At 43.2% G+C, this 16,006-nt stretch overlaps 1 pseudogene; it reads right to left on the bottom strand.

Annotated features, from left to right (window-relative positions):
• Positions 1-401: 401 nt before the first annotated feature.
• On the bottom strand, positions 402-1,634 carry LOC123926380 (annotated as a pseudogene).
• Positions 1,635-16,006: the final 14,372 nt, after the last annotated feature.

Raw genomic sequence — 16,006 nt, 5'->3', positions numbered from 1 at the left:
CTGACCAATGAATGGATAAAGAAGATGTGATATATATAAATATTATGGAATATTATTCAGCCATAAAAAGAATGAGCTCTTGCCATTACAATAATATGGAGGGACCTACAGGCCATAATGCTAAGTGAAATAAGTCAGAGAAAGAAAAATAACACATTATTTCATTTATATGTGGAATTTAGAAACAAAACAAAGAAAAAAAATAGATGAATAGTAAAGCAGACTCTTAAATACAGAGAACAAATTGGTGGCTCCTAAAGGGGAGGTGGGTAGGAGGATAAGTAAAATACAGGGAATTTTTTTCTTCATTTTGATTTTTATTTTTCCTCTAGCTACAATGCCTTAGTGCTTTCTCCTTGTTCTTCCTCACTTTGTTCACTTAACTCCTGGCTGACATTTCATCAACAGAAATTCCAGTGATTGCCACATTCATTGCATAACACAAAAGTAGTCATGGGCTCATCAGCACTGCATGACTGCACCTGGTTTTAGGTACTGTGCTTCTTGTATTTGCTGCGCTGGAAGAAGTCAGTGGAGGTGCCACCAGTCTTGGTTATCTGGCGCTGACAGGTAACCTGTTGGGTCATGGCATGCCTCAATTCCCTCAGTTCATCAGTGACCATTTCCTCTGCTATCCTTTCGGCAATGAGTCCAGCAGAGATGCCCCCCGCCCCAAGCACATTCCTCCTCAGGCTAGGGTTCCTAGGTCCTTGAGGTTACTGATTCAGCCATGTACCAAATTCCATTACTCCATGTCCATGCTCTTGAACTCCTGGTAGATATCATCTTCAATTTCTGACGCCATCTTGTTACAGTCACCTCGATAGTCCTTGTAATCATCATTGGTCTTCAAGGCTGCTGAGAGCATCTCCACGCATTTGTCCCTCACAGAGTCCCATATGAGATAGCAGGGCACTAGGAGGAAGAATGGAGGGAAGGGTTTGAGGGGCTGCTGGGGGTTTTGGGACTCTCTGCTTTTGCTTTGCTGCTGTTTGATTTTCTACCAATGTCCTTTTTGGAAAGAAGTTGGCTGAAGGCTTGGAGTCCACAGAGTCTCTTCTGTCTTTAAACTCTTCCCTTATTTTTTTCCTTGGTGGAGAAAGGCCTGCCTCTGGCTTCCAGTCAGAACAGTCAAGCCCTTTTTCCTTCCCCTTCCTCTCTTTTATTCTCCTTTGGGGGGCCCAAGTGAGTGTAGCAGCTGCTTCCAGTTGTTTTTTTTTTTTAAATATTTTATTTATTTGACAGAGAGAAATCACAACTAGGCAGAGAGGCAGGCAGAGAGAGAGGAGAGAGCAGGCTCCCTGCGGAGCAGAGAGCCCAATGCAGGGCTCAATCCCAGGACCCTGAGATCATGACCTGAGCCGAAGGCAGAGGCTTTAACCCATTGAGCCACCCAGGCGCCCCCTGCTTCCAGTTTTTGATGAGGACTTTGGCCACGGACACTACCTATTTGTCTGACTGGAACTTGCAGATTTCATTAATGGTGACTCCAATCCTGGTTGTCTGGAGTAGCTGGATGGACATCTGACAGTTTCTCAGCTTCTTCAGAAAGTCAAGGGCCCCTTCCATGTTCTTTCTGGCTGCATCTTTGCCAGCTTTATGTCAGTCCTTAGCAGCTCCTCTTCCTCACCCATGTTAGTGCACAGTGCCAGGTGAGGTAAACTAAAATAAAAGGAATTAAGAGTACACTTAACTTGATGAGCAGTTGATGAGTAATGTATAGAATTGTTGAATCATTATATTGTATACCTGAGACTAATAAAACACTGTACATCTATTATACTTCAATAAAAAATGTTACTACTGAATTTTGATAATTATACTGTGAATAAGAATGTATATGCTCTTGGGAACATATACAGAATGTTTAGGAGTAAAGGTCACAAGGATTCCAACTTTTGCTCAAGTGGGTCAGAAAAAAAATGACATTAGATATGCACACAGAAAATGGTGTGGCAAATGTCAACAATGGTAAATGAGGGTAAAGGGTTTTATATGAGTTCATTATCCTAAACCTGCAACTTTTCTGTAAGTCTGAAATTATGTCAGGATCAAAATATACAAAAGAAAAAGGAACTAGGCTGTCCAGATCTGGCAAGACCTCACCAAGACTGGATAATCACCTCCAGCTATGTACCCTTCGGGGAAGCCAGGTCCAAGGAAAGTTACATGGAGGCATGCAGCACTCCACCCTCTATCCCACATCTGCCTTACCTCTGATAAAACGTTGTTCGTTGGCTAATTAAATAAGGAATTCAATCTAACACTCCTTTGTAAGTGTGTATGAGTGTGTAAGAGTATAAATAAGAATGTGTGAGTGTGTGTGCATGTGTAGGTTGTGTGTTAGTGTTCTCACAACTCATCCCTCATCTCAGATACAGTGGAAATAGACCCTTGAGGTATTGCAGCCCATGGACTTCCCAGAAAAAGAGCCATAGAAGGACCACAGTGGCCACTTCAAATATATACAATTATATTTTTCAATTATTATTTAATAGGTTGGGAGAAATGAAAAAATAAAAATAAGAGGGCCACAGTGAAGACACTTCTCTTCACTGTCCTACCCTCACAGTTCTAGTATCTCCATGTTCAAGGATCAGTCAAGTTCATACCAGGACCATATTAACTAGATCTGAATGATGTTTGTTTGCCATGTCCATTAATGATAGATTTTTAGTAGTATATTCCATCGTGTGGGTTAACTACTTCCCAACTCGTGCTCAGTGTTGTCTTTACGAAGCCTTGTGTCCAAACAACGCTGAGCCAGACCATCCCCCTCCAGTCCCCATCTCAGGAACTGGCCCCAGCCTGTGGAACCCTGTGTCTAGAGCTCAGTCCCTGCTGCCATAACTGCTGCAGGCTGCACCAATGGCTTCTGTCCCTTCCTTGCCTGGGAACACAAAGGGGCAGCACCCCAACTCCACCCACACCTCGCCCCTCTAAACTCACTCCAGGATTACCCAGTTGATGAAGCATTAGGGAATCTGATTCATACATAGTTCTTTGAAAATTTGGAGTGATAATGCATGGCGGGGGGGGGGGGCAGTGTCAGGGATGGGCGGGACTTTTACCCATGGATGATGGGAGGTATAGGTCCATTTTTCTCCTATCCTTCTCCAGAGTCAACAATGAAGAGGCACAGAAACTTCTAAAGGCCTCTCTGAACATGCCAGGCACACCCAGGAATCAGCTGGCATAACTCCTTTTCCCTCCCCACTTTTCCTGCCTCACCCCACCCAATTCCCTCACTTCCTAAGGATTGCACTCACAATAAAAGGGAGCACATACTCTATATGTCTCAGGCTCTATTTTCTGGGGAGGCCAGGATAAGCTAAATTCCACTGAAAGCGAGTAGAAGTAATATCAGAACCGGGAGGATGAATTCACACTGAAGGTCACCACCATGGGACAGAGGAAATGAGCAACGGGGTACCCAACTAAACTTCTGCCTGGGTATGAAAAGAGCACATCCCTTGAAGCGTACAGCAGGAGCTGTGACTCCCCAGCAAACATGTACCTGACTTCCTGCTTTCTTGGATGTTATAAAAATGACAGGTGATATACAGATGCAAGTGCAGTTATGAGGATAACCCATGAGCCTCCAGTCTTCCAAAACATGTGACTTCCTCCATGAATTCTGGCCCATACAAACTCAGGGCTCAGCAAAGATACCATCCAAAACCACTGGTTGAAGGGGATAAGTTTAAATTGGATTTTATGAAAAAGAATTTAGATCAGTCATTTGAATGCTAAATCATAAAATTAGAGAGAACTCAAGTTATTTTTATCATACCTTGGGAGCTGAATATTTTGACATATTAATCAGTTCTCTAAAATGGCATTTACATCAAAATTGTGGCTACTTTTGATAAAACTCTGTCCCTGTTGTTACAGTATAATCTCAGGTAAGCTAGGTGAGACAAGGATGCCACTGGTGACTTATGTCTCGTGCACCATCTACCATCTACTTGCTGGGGGTTGTCCACCCACCTTGAATGGGAAAAAAATAAATCATCCATTCCCAAGAAAACTTTCTTAGAAAAGTTTCCATAAAGTCAGTAAGGCCCTGCTCTCCCTGCAGATCTGTGGAGCAGAGGTTCCTGCAGCTGCTGGAGGGGCAGAACCTGGTCATTGGGTGATGGTCCCAGGAGCCTGGCAGAGCTGGACATACTGCGGCTAGGTTCTGTCTCCATGCAGGTTGCCAGTGGAAACGAAGGTCACAGCTCCTGGGCTGGCATCATCTGCTCTGCTCTGTTCTTCAGTCACAGGCTGACCTGTCTCAGAAGCCAGCCAGGCCAACACCACACACCACTAGCCACAAGAAAAGCGAGAAAAGAAGCCATAGTTCTTATGGGCTGTTTTGAACGAGGTCTGCAGATCATGCCCCTCTGTTTCATACTCAAGTTCAGAACAAAGAGAGATATGCTAATTACCAATTTCAAAACCAAACGAGATCTATCAAATGCCAAATGTGACATACCAACCCATCCACATCATCAGAAATTAAATGTCTGCTTATAACCGATACAGCTGGTCTTGAGCCGTGTAGCCAAGGAGCACGGAAATAGGGGCTTCCCAATTCTGTGCCCTAGCAGAGGCAGACATCAGGGTCTAGAGGTGACCCCTACCTAACGGTGCATTAACAGTCAGGCTGTGAGTACTGCGGTGGTCAGGGGAGGGCTTCTGGGTGGCAACCTGCACATCTGCTGCAGTCACCTTTGTTTCTTTGCACCCATTCTACTGGGAAAGCTAGACACTGTCACACTCACCTCCTGGGCAAAGCTACCACTCTCTACTGCCCGCATGGTGGTCAAGGGAAGGACTTTTGTCCATCTCATCAGTCTTAGATGTTCCTCTTACCAGCCTCCTGGAGACCCATCCTCCTATATTCTTCCCTTAACACTCAATTGCTTACCTTCTCATACCCATGACCACAACAATAATGTGACCAGAGCCATTAAATAATACTTAAAGCCATGTAGGTATCTATCTGCATTTTTTGTTGCTTTGCCTGGAATGTTCTTCCTCTAGATGACTTCAGTGTTCCCTCCTCCAACTCTCCCTCCTCCATCATCACTCCCTTTCCTTTTCCCTAGTTATTCTCAGCACCTAACATCCTGCACATTTTACTGATTTGTCTTGTCTACACACCTTCTCCTTTTTCACTGGAATGAAACCCTTCATGACAGGGATTATTGTTCATTTATCTTACTATTTTGTCCCTAAGCACCCAAAAAAGTTCCTAGCACATAGGAGCTAGCTAATATATATTTATAAAATAAATGGATACATTGTGTATAAATGAAAAAGGCAGCTTAATGTGCCACATGATCAAAGCCAACTTGTTAGCCCAAAGGAGATTTTAGGGATGTGTCTCAATGCCAGTCCCAGCCCAGCGAGAGGTGTGCCAAGTGTGAGTCCAACATTACCTAACCAGGTGACTCTCAAATGTGTTGGAAGAACAATCACTTCGCCGTCTGAGCTCCAGCTTTCACTTTCAACAACTGGGAAGTTAGGAAGGGTCATGGTTCTACAAACTGTTTTCCAAGTGCCCTGGGGTTTTATGGTGCATCCACCGTGGGCAGGAGAGGGACGTGGTCTTGATAGTCTGCACTCAGCCCTCACATGTGAAAAAGGAAACAGGGACGAGGAATGTGACTGGCATCTATTAAATATCCTGTGAACATTAAAGAATTTTACATACATCTCATTTAGTCCCCACAACAACGTTGTGGCTCAGAGACATTTGTTCATGAGAACTGAGGCCTCAAGAGGCTTGCTTACCAAAAGCAGGAAGACCTGCCTTTGCATCCACTCCTCCTGATCATGAGGGATGATGACTATAACCACCAGAAACCTGAATGTCCTACAGGGCCCTTGACTGGTCTGTGGAACCACCCCTACCAGGGACTCTGCTCTGGGGTCATTTCCTAGTCTGCCTCAGACAGATCGCAGTATCTGGGACCTCTGCTGTTTGGTGTAACTCCTGAAGCAATTCTAGGGGAATGAATGGGTGTGTTTCTCCCTTTACCTCTGCCTGTGCAAGGAAAGCAGTGTGCACCCGTCCAGCTCTAAGTAAGGCTCCTGTAGAGCATCCCACCCACTCAGGATAGCCAGGAACATATCGTTAGATTATGGTTTCTCCTATCAGCTACTGCTGGACAAAATCCTGGCTTTGAGACACCAGAAAAACCATCAGAATTAGATGTACAACTTCCATTTCAATAAAGGGAAAGATATGAGAAAGAATAATTTATATGTCACTTTTGGTTTTGAACCTAAGGAATTAAATTGCTTCAGGCTTCTTGAATACAGCTGTTTATGTTAGCATTCTTGTAATAAAGAATGTAGTTCAGCCACATAGGCTAGCTTGGTACTGCAACTCCCATCCCTCATTGAAGAAAATATTTGAAAAGGTCTAGATTCTGTGGGGTGACTACAGAGCACTAGCCCAGCCTGATCACAGATTGTGTTTTTTCAGCTGTGACACTTTCTACCCAGGGACCTTTGCTCTGTCCCAATGTTTCCTTGGTCTTGCTACTCTGTGACTGCTCATTATAGGCCCTCCCACAGGGATTCTCTCCATGCTCCCAGGTCTTACTCCATATGTTCCAGTTACTAGTGCAGCACAGTAAATCATCCCAAAATTAATGATGTGAAGCACTGTTTCATTATGCTCACAGACTCTGTGGGTCAGGACTTCAGAAACTGTTTAACAAGGACAAGTTGTCTCTGCCCTACAAAGTCTGGGGCTCCAGGTTCAGGAGTCAGAGGAATGCAGGTGTTGGCTTGTGTGAGTCTGCACTACAGAGGTAAGGGCAGGCCACTGACAATGTATGTCATAATGTGGTCCCCAAAACTACATTAAAGACCAAGCGTATTACATTAACGAGACATGAAAAGTCTGGGAAAGAATGTCATAGCCAATGTCATAGTCACAAATTATTAGGCACTTGTCTGTGGTAAAGTGTATCAGTCAGGAGGTGTGGCTATAAGCAAGCAAAATCCATTTTGCTTTAAGAGAATTCACTGGGGGGTGCTTCAAAATGGTGAGTAGAAAGGTCCTGAAATTACCTCCTGTTATGTTGGACACGACAAAGTTATAACTATATATGGAATAATTTCCTCTGAAAACTAGATTTTCCACAACCAAGAGACAAATGCTTATGAAAAAACAAACAAAACAAAAAACAACACCCCAGGGGTGCCTGGGTGGCTCATTTGGTTAAGTGTGTGACTCTTGATTCCAGCTCAGGTTATGATCTCAGGGTTGTGAAATCAAGACCTATGTTGGGCTCTGTGCTCAGTGGGGAATCTGCTGGAGATTCTCTCTCCCTTTCCATCTCCCTCTACACCCCTCCCATTCACTCTCTCTCTTCTTCTTTTCTCTCTCTCTCTCAAATAAATAAATCTTAAAAAAAAAAGAAAGAAAGAAAACACAAAACCCACCCATATGCAGTAACCCACAATCAGGGCATCTCCAAAACACAGAACTCTTCTCTGAGAAGTAAAGTGTCTGTGCTCCACATCAGACAAGCCAACCCCTAGATCCTGCATAGGAGACGAAAGATCCCAGAATGACGGGCTTTGGAAACCAACAGGGATTACATCCAGGATAATCACAGAACTATAGAAAATGGAGATCCTGTCCTTAAAGGGTTCATGCACAGACATATCTGCTCCAGGACCCAGCACAAAAGCACCTAGAACATATGTGAAGACACCTAGAGCATATGTGAAGGTGACTCACTTAATAATCTTATGGCATCTGCCAAGAAGGCAGGATCTTGTAGAAATTACTCTCTCCAGAGATACAGATAATGGCTGGCACCATTTTGTGACCTCATTCTAACTTGCTAACACAGGTGCTTGTTAGTGCCATTTTGGAACTCTCCCTCAAACTTGTTAGCACTAGAGGGCAAGCCCCACTGAGAACCTAACACAACCATTGTTGTGAGCACAATCAGGCTGAGCAGGAGTCCTACCCACCCTGTGCTGCTGCCACAGGCCACTACAGCAGGCAGGCTTGTGCAGGCACACAGGATGTCCCTTGAGTGCCTGGCTACGGTCTCCAGGGGTAATAGTGCTTCTGACCCCTGTGGGACATCTCTTACACAAGGCAACTACTTCAAGACTGGAAGAGGTAACTGATATTCTAAGTCCATAGGAACAAACACAGAGAGTCAGAAAAAATGAAGATACAGAAGAATATGTTCCAAACAAAAGAATAAGACAAAACCTCAGAAAAAAGACCTTACACAGACATAAATAATGGTCCTAAAATACTTGCAAGACTCAGGAAAAGAATGAATGAGAACTTCAGTAAAAAACAAAAGAAAATATAAGAAAGTACTAAGCAGAAGTTAGCTAATGAATACAATAACTGAACTGAAAAAAAAATACACTGGAGCTATTCAACAGTAGAATAGATAAAACAAAAGAATGGACCAGAAGACTGGAAAACAAAACAGTAAAATTCACCCAGACAGAGCAGCAAAACAAAAAATAATTTTAAAAAAGTGAAGGCACCTGAGGGACAATTTCAAGTAGAATAATAGTCACATTATCGGAATCCCAGAAGTAGAGGAGAGAATGGGCCAGAAAACATATTTAGAGAAATAATGGCTGAAAACGTCCTTAATCTGGTGAAGCAAACTCACATCGAGGTCCAGGAAGCGCAAGAGTTCCAAATTAGATGAACCCACTTCTACTCAACATGGTACTGGAAATTCTAGTCACAGAAATAAGGCAAGACAAAGAAACAAGTCATCCAAGTCAGAAAAGAAGAGGTAAAACCATCACTATTTGTAGATAACATGATACTACTATAGATAATACTATAGTCTCCTCCAAAAAAAATCTGTTATAACTAATAAATTCCATAAACTTGCAGAATACAAAATCAATATACATAAATCTGTGGTATGTCTATTACTCTAATAACTAACTGTAAGGAAGTGAAAGTAAGGAAGCAATTTATAATTTCATTAAAAAGAATAAAGACCTAGGAATAAATTTAACAAAGAAGGTGAAAGATTTAAAACTATAAAACATTGAGTGGCACCTGGATACTTCAGTTAGTTAAGCATCTGCCTTTGGCTCAGGTCTTGATCCCGGGATCGAGCCTGGTGTCAGGCTCCTTGCTCAAGGGGGAGCCTGCATCTCCCTCTCCCTCTGCTCCCCAAATTTTGCTCTCTCGCTCTCTCAAAGAAATATATATATTTCTTGGTGCTTGGGTGGCTCAGTCAGTTAAGAGTTTGCTTTCAGCTCATGTCATGATCCCAGGGTCCTAGGATTGAATCCTGCATCAGGCTTCCTGCTTAGCAAGGAATCTGTTTCGCCCTCTTCCTCTGCCTACAAATCCCACTCTTGCATGCTTGCTCTCTCTTTCTATCTATCTATCTCTAACTCTGTCAAATAAATAAGATCTTTAGCCAAGGGTTCTGAAGAAGTTCAATTTGCAAAGTCCTGAGGTTCTGAATGAAAAAATCTTTTGGGGTACCTGGGTGGCTCAGTAGGTTAAGCATCTGCATTCAGCTCAGGTCATGATCCCTCCATGCTCAGTGGGGAGCCTGCTTATGCGTCTCCCTCTGTTGCTTCTCCTGTTTGTGGTCTCTCTCTGTCAAATAAATCTTGGAAGAAAAAAAGAAAAAGACAGAAAAAATCTTTTAATCAACACTTTTGAAACCACATACTTGCTGGTTGAGGACAAAGGTCAACTTGACTACACTGTTCTGGGGGGAGGGGAGCTAGCTCAGGGCTCTTCCACAGTCAATCCCAGGGATTGTAACAAGCTCTCACATTCATTTAAGTTCTTACATGGACAAAAATGAAGGCTTTGACACTGAAACCAAAGACCTCATGTACTCAAGAATCTTCACAGCTTATACTGTACAGAATGAAGGAAAATTCTCCCATTTTTTGAGCCATCCTTTTATGTCAATTCTATAAAATTGCATGTAATTGTATAAATATTTTAAAGGATATAGTTTTGTAAATATTTAATATTCTGCTAATTTGATTTTGAATTGTAAATGTTAAGTATTTTTTTTGAAGTTTTATGCTCTATTACATTTTGTTAAAAAGTAAAAATTGTACATTTCTAGAATGTTTTATGAGTAAATTAACTGTATTGAAAATGAAATTTTTAGCTGTAAAAAATTAAAAATTATAAAAACAAAATTTAAAAAAAAAACTATAAGACCTTGATGAAAGAAACTAAAGAAGATACAAATAAACAGAGAGATAGTCTATGATCATGGATTGGAAGAATTAATATTATTAAAATGTCCATCATTCCCAAAGCAATTTAAAGATTCAATGCAACACTTATCAAAACTCTTTTTTATTTATTGATTTATTTATTTGGCAGAGAGAGACAGCAAGAGAGGGAACACAAGCAGGGGGAGAGGGAGAGGGAAATGCAGTCTCATAACCATAGTTATCAAAACACTATGGTATTGGCATAAAAACATACAGATCAAGAAAACAGAACAGAGAGTCCAGAAATAAACCTACACATAATGGGCAATTAATTTCTGACAAAAGAGCCAAGAACACACGATAGAGAAAGGACAGTCTCTTCAATAAGTGATGTTGTGAAAACTGGACAGCCACATGCAAAAGAATGAAATTGAATTGTCACACTAAACACAAAAATTAACCAAATATGGACTAAAGACTTGAACGTAAGACCTGAAACCATAATAGTCTCAGAAGAAGACATAGGTGGCAAATTCCTTGACATTGCTCTTAGTGATCTGTTCGTGGACCTAACACCAAAAGCAAAGGAAACAAATGGGACTACATCAAACTAAAATTCTCTGTGCAAGGAAGACAACCATCATCAAAATGAAAAGGCAACCCACTGAATGGAAGAAGGTATTTGTAAATCGTATATCTGACAAGGTGTTAACAACTGAAATTCATAGATCTCAGCCATTAAAAAAATAAAAAACAGCCCAATTTAAAAATAGGAAGAGGATCTGAATAGACATTTTTTGAGGAAAACTTACAGATGGCTAGCAGGCACATGAAAAGATGTCCTACATTACTAGTTATTAGGGAAATCAAAACCACCACGGGATATCGCCTCACACGTGTTAGAATGGCAATTATCAAAAAGAAAAGAAATAGGTATTAGAGAGGATGTGGAGAAAAAGGAACCCTCTTGCAAGTCGGTGAGAATATAAGTTGCTGCAGCCACTGTGGAAAACACTATGAGGATTCTTCACTTAAGAACAGGGGTGCCTGGGTGGCTCAGTTGGTTAAGCATCTAACTCTCAATTTTGGCTCCATTCATGATCTCAGGGTCGTGATAACAGATCCCATGACCTGCTCCACACTCACCGTGGAGTCTGCTCAAGATTCTCTCTCCCTCTCCCTGTGCCCTTCCTGCCACTTGCACTTACTCTCTAAGTTAATTAATTGATTAGTTAATTAATTAAATCAGGGAAGGGGAGAATAGATCTACCATATGACTCTACTATTGCACTTCTGGGCATTTATCCAAAGAATATGAAAACACTAGTTCTAAAAGATACATGCATCCCCATGTTCTCTGCAACATTACTTATAATAGCCAAGATAGGGAAAAAAACCCAAGTGTCCACTGACACATGAATGAACGAAGAAGATGAGGTATACATACACAATAGAATACTACTCGGCCATAAAGAAGAATGGGATCTTGTCATTTGAGAAGACTTGGATGGACCTTGAGGGCATTATACTAAAGGAAATAAGTCAGACCTGGAAAGACAAATACTGCATGATTTCACTCATATTTCGAATCTAAAGAACAGAGCAAATGAAAAAATTGAACAATACAAAACAAACTCAGAGATATGGAGAACAGATTGTTGGTTACCAGAGGGGAAGGGGGTCAGAGGTGGGCAGTGGAGGAAATAGGTCAACTGAAGGGTGACACATGGTAACTAGATGTTTGGTGGTGATCACTTTGTTGTGTATACAGATGTCAAATTACTATCTTATACACCTGAAATTTATGTAATGTTATATACCAATTTTTCCTCAATTAAAAAAATAGGAAATAAATGAAAAAGAAAATTCAACGAAGTATCTCAGAAGCCTGTACACTGAAATGGCATGGCTGGACTCCCAGGCTGGAAGCAGTTTCCCCTGTAGACCACCAGAGAGAACTGAAAAGAGAGAATTATAATAAATGGGCTCTTCAGGCTGCCGTCCCTGGGGTGAATGAATCCAACCGCTGTTGACTCTGTCACTTTCCTTGATATGCAGACACAAAGATGCATTGGCCTGAATCAGTTCACATGCCTGCCCCTTGGCATGGGGACAGCCTGGTTCCAACAGACCAAATCCAAAGGTAAAAACATCATTCCCTAAAAGGAAATCAGGGTGTGGGCAGGACTGGATGACAGATGCTGGCTGACGAGAGCAAATTCATGCAACGGTGAGAGGGGGAAGAATTATCTTTTAATTGCAAACCCTGTTCTTTTCTACCAGGCACACGGTCACCTCACAAAAGCCAGGCCCAGAACTGCCTCTCCGTGTGGAGATTGGGTTCATCTGCCCAGTGATGCAATGCCACTGTATCTAAAATCTTGTCACCAAACAACATTGAGTGTGGGGTATTCTCTCCTCTGGCATGAATAAAGAAGTCCCAGAAATTTTTGTGCTTAAAAAGCACAATGCAGTCTTTGTTTACCAAGATCTTTAAACATTGCTAATTTTCTCACAACTCCTAATAGCACCAATTATTTTATTGCTTTAAATACAGTTTATCTGAAAAACAACCTGAGGGTTTTGAAGGGTCAGGGGTGGGAGGTTGGGGCAACCTGAGGGTTTTGAAGGGTCAGGGGTAGGAGGTTGGGGGAACAGGTGGTGGGAAATGGGGAGGGCACGTTTTGCATGGAGCACTGGGTGTTGTGCAAAAAGAATGAATACTGTTACGCTGAAAAAATAAATAAAATGGGAAAAAAAAAGAATATAAACATCACACATCCAGCTGAAAAAAAAATAAATAAATAAATAAATACAGAGTTTATAATGTATTACTTTAGATTTTCAGAGTCCACATATATTTAGCAATTAAAGATAATAATGCTGCCTAGGGACTTTGCAAGATGCTGGCTTGTGCTGGTTCTGTTAAACAGAAATCCAGATCACAAGGGCTGTATGCCATCCTCTCGTTCCCAAGAAGTCCAATCAACTGGAAGCATAGATAATAAACTTTTGTTCTCATTTAAATAGACTCTGTTCCACATTAACTCTGAAATGTTTTTTATTAGTTATTATATTTCCAAATATTTCAATAAAAAATAATGGGTCTGTTGTCTTTACCAGAGTCACTACTGCGGGTGACCTGTCCATAAAACCCCAGTTCTTGTGATTCCCTTCCTCCCAATGCCTCACCGTAGGCCTTGGAGACTCTGTCTAAGGGCTTTTCCTGGCATGGTAGGGTCAGACCACAAGGGATATTGACTTAATATCCCAGAAGCAGCCCTTAGCTGATTAGAAATGGGAGCTGGAGAGAGAGAACACAGCTTCACAGTGTTTTGGCCAAAACAGCTCTGGGGTCACTACACGCTGTCATTCAGAGGACCCCAGTGGGCCGAGCCTTTATGCCCACAGCTTTGCACAAGCTAGTTCTTCCCCCATCTCGGCCTTCTTCCCCTCCCAGAGCCCCTGAGTTCACCTACCATACTCAAACCCCTATCCCTCCATTTCTACCTCTGGGGGAACTCACCCAAGCCACCCACCAATTTCCCACTAACACTGCCTCTTCTTCATGCAGTCAGTAAGTGAAGTGACCCCTTGAAAAGGAAGCTTCTGGGGGGATGAGGGGCAGTGGGCAAGGGGAAAACACAACCGTTTTAACACTTGACATGGAGAAGCAAATCCTTCCACCCAGAAAAGGAGGCAGCTGCTGCCATGCACAGGGAATGGGCATCCCCCAGATGCCCCTGGTTATAGTATAGCCCTGCCCTTGTGCAGGAGCTACCTGCCAGACCAAAATCTCCTTCCTTTCTACCCTTCTTTGCAGACATTCAGTAGATACCCCCAGGAGCAGGGCCAAAGAGCAGCTCTCTCTGGAGCACATGTCTCTGAACTTGCACAAAGGCCAAGTAGCCTGAGGGATAATTTGCTATGGGCCCAGTCTGCTTGCTGCTCCACCAGCAACAGCAGGTGCCTATCGCCCCAGATGGCCAGCTCAGAAGCCCCTGTGCAGTGCAGAACCTGGTCTGCACTGAGTCTCTGAGTATCACTGTCATGCTGAGATGGTTACCTGGAAACTGGGGTAAGGGCCTGTCCTCAGAAGCAGACCCTGACACTGGGATCTGGTTTATTTGGAAGGCAATTCTGGGAAGCAGCAAGAGAAGGTGGGAAGTGGAACAAGACAGGACAGAGCATCAGTAACATGGAGGCCAATGGGGGTTCTGATCCACTGGGATGTCTGGGGCCTTCAACGCATGTGCCTGGGGGATACTCCCCCCAAAAGCTAGGAGGATGAGCTGGTACCAACCCTCCTTCATGGGGCACTGGCTTTCCTGCACTTGGGAGAGACTCTGAGGGGGAGCATGCAGTAGAAGCCACTGGCACAGCCCAGAACAGTGGTGCCAGGCGGTTTGGGTGGAGCCCAGGGCTTGGGTTGGGTGTCTATGCCACTTCATGGCCTCCCAGGTCCCAGGAATAGGACCCTCCATGAAACCCTCCTCCTGCCAGCAAGGTCAAGCCAAGATGTACATGCAAGCTTTTGTCATGACTTCCCACTGCTCAGGATCTTAGGGATTATCTAATTCATTCATCCATCAGGGAAACTGAGTATTAGTTCTGTGCCCAGAAATGTGCTCTGGAGAGATCCAGGAAAAGGCCAGCTTTCCAACTCAGGCAACTGACTCGGGCAGTGGCTCTCAACGTGGGGCCCAGGACCAGCAGCACGAGTGTCTCCTGGAAACTTCTTGGAGATGACACTCTTAGCCAACCCCCAGGCCTCCCAAGTCCGAAATTCTTTTTTTTTTTTTTTCAAAAATTTTTTTTAAGATTTTATTTATTTATTTGACAGAGATCACAAGTAGGCAGAGAGGCAGACAGAGAGAGGGAAAAGCAGGCTGCCCGCTGAGCAGAGAGCCCGATGCGGGGCTCGATCCCAGGACCCTGAGATCATGACCTGAGCCGAAGGCAGAGTCTTAACCCACTGAGCCACCCAGGTGTCCCCCAAGTCGGAAATTCTAAGAAGGGGCCACCATGTTCCCACACAGGTCCTCCAGGTGTGTGGGTGGGAGTTGGTGTTGGAGAAGCACTGAACAGAGAAATCAGGGGAGCATCTGTTCACTGGGCAAGAAGGAAAGCAGGCCGTCCTGGGGGCAGCCACTTCCAGTCACCCCCCAGACGACAATGCTCTACCACATGGGTCAGCCAACTTGGGAGAAACAGGCTGGACCCAACAGTTAACAGGACAAAAAGCCGAAGGCATGTCAGTCTGTGCACCACCCAGCCCTGGATTGAAGCGATCCTTATTCACACCTGGTGATGAGGAAGGAAGAAAATCCAAAAGCAAAAATAAAACATAAAGAAAATGGTAGAAGAACAGAAAGTTCCCAAAAGGCTTCATTATTTATGTGTTGTTCTATTTTTATACCCTTTTTGCTATTCCCTCCATAGTATGTCTTGGAAATACTCCCTTATTAGCAGAGACAGAGTCACCTCATTCTGCTGATTCTCTGATGGAGGTACACACTTAGAGGAAAGTGCATGAATCATTCTATTACAATCTATCCGGACAGCTATCCGAATCTCGTTAGTTCATTTCTTAATCATATACAGCTTGATTTTTTTTTTCTGGTTTTCATTACCGCCACAGTATGTATACCTGCTTCCTGGCTGACTTGTGTGAGTACGGAAGGCGGGGGACTGCCTAGCCAAACGTGAGGGGCATTATTTACTATGATGAATAGTGCCAAGAGTTACCCCAGAGAAGCCCGCCCAGGGTGTGGTCCCACCAACAGTTTAGACGCCTCCCCTT

The sequence above is a fragment of the Meles meles genome, chromosome 16, assembly GCF_922984935.1.
Source record: "Meles meles chromosome 16, mMelMel3.1 paternal haplotype, whole genome shotgun sequence".
NCBI lineage: Eukaryota > Metazoa > Chordata > Mammalia > Carnivora > Mustelidae > Meles > Meles meles.
Note: the sequence above shows the minus strand (reverse complement) of the source record. Positions and strands in the feature narration are given on the sequence as shown.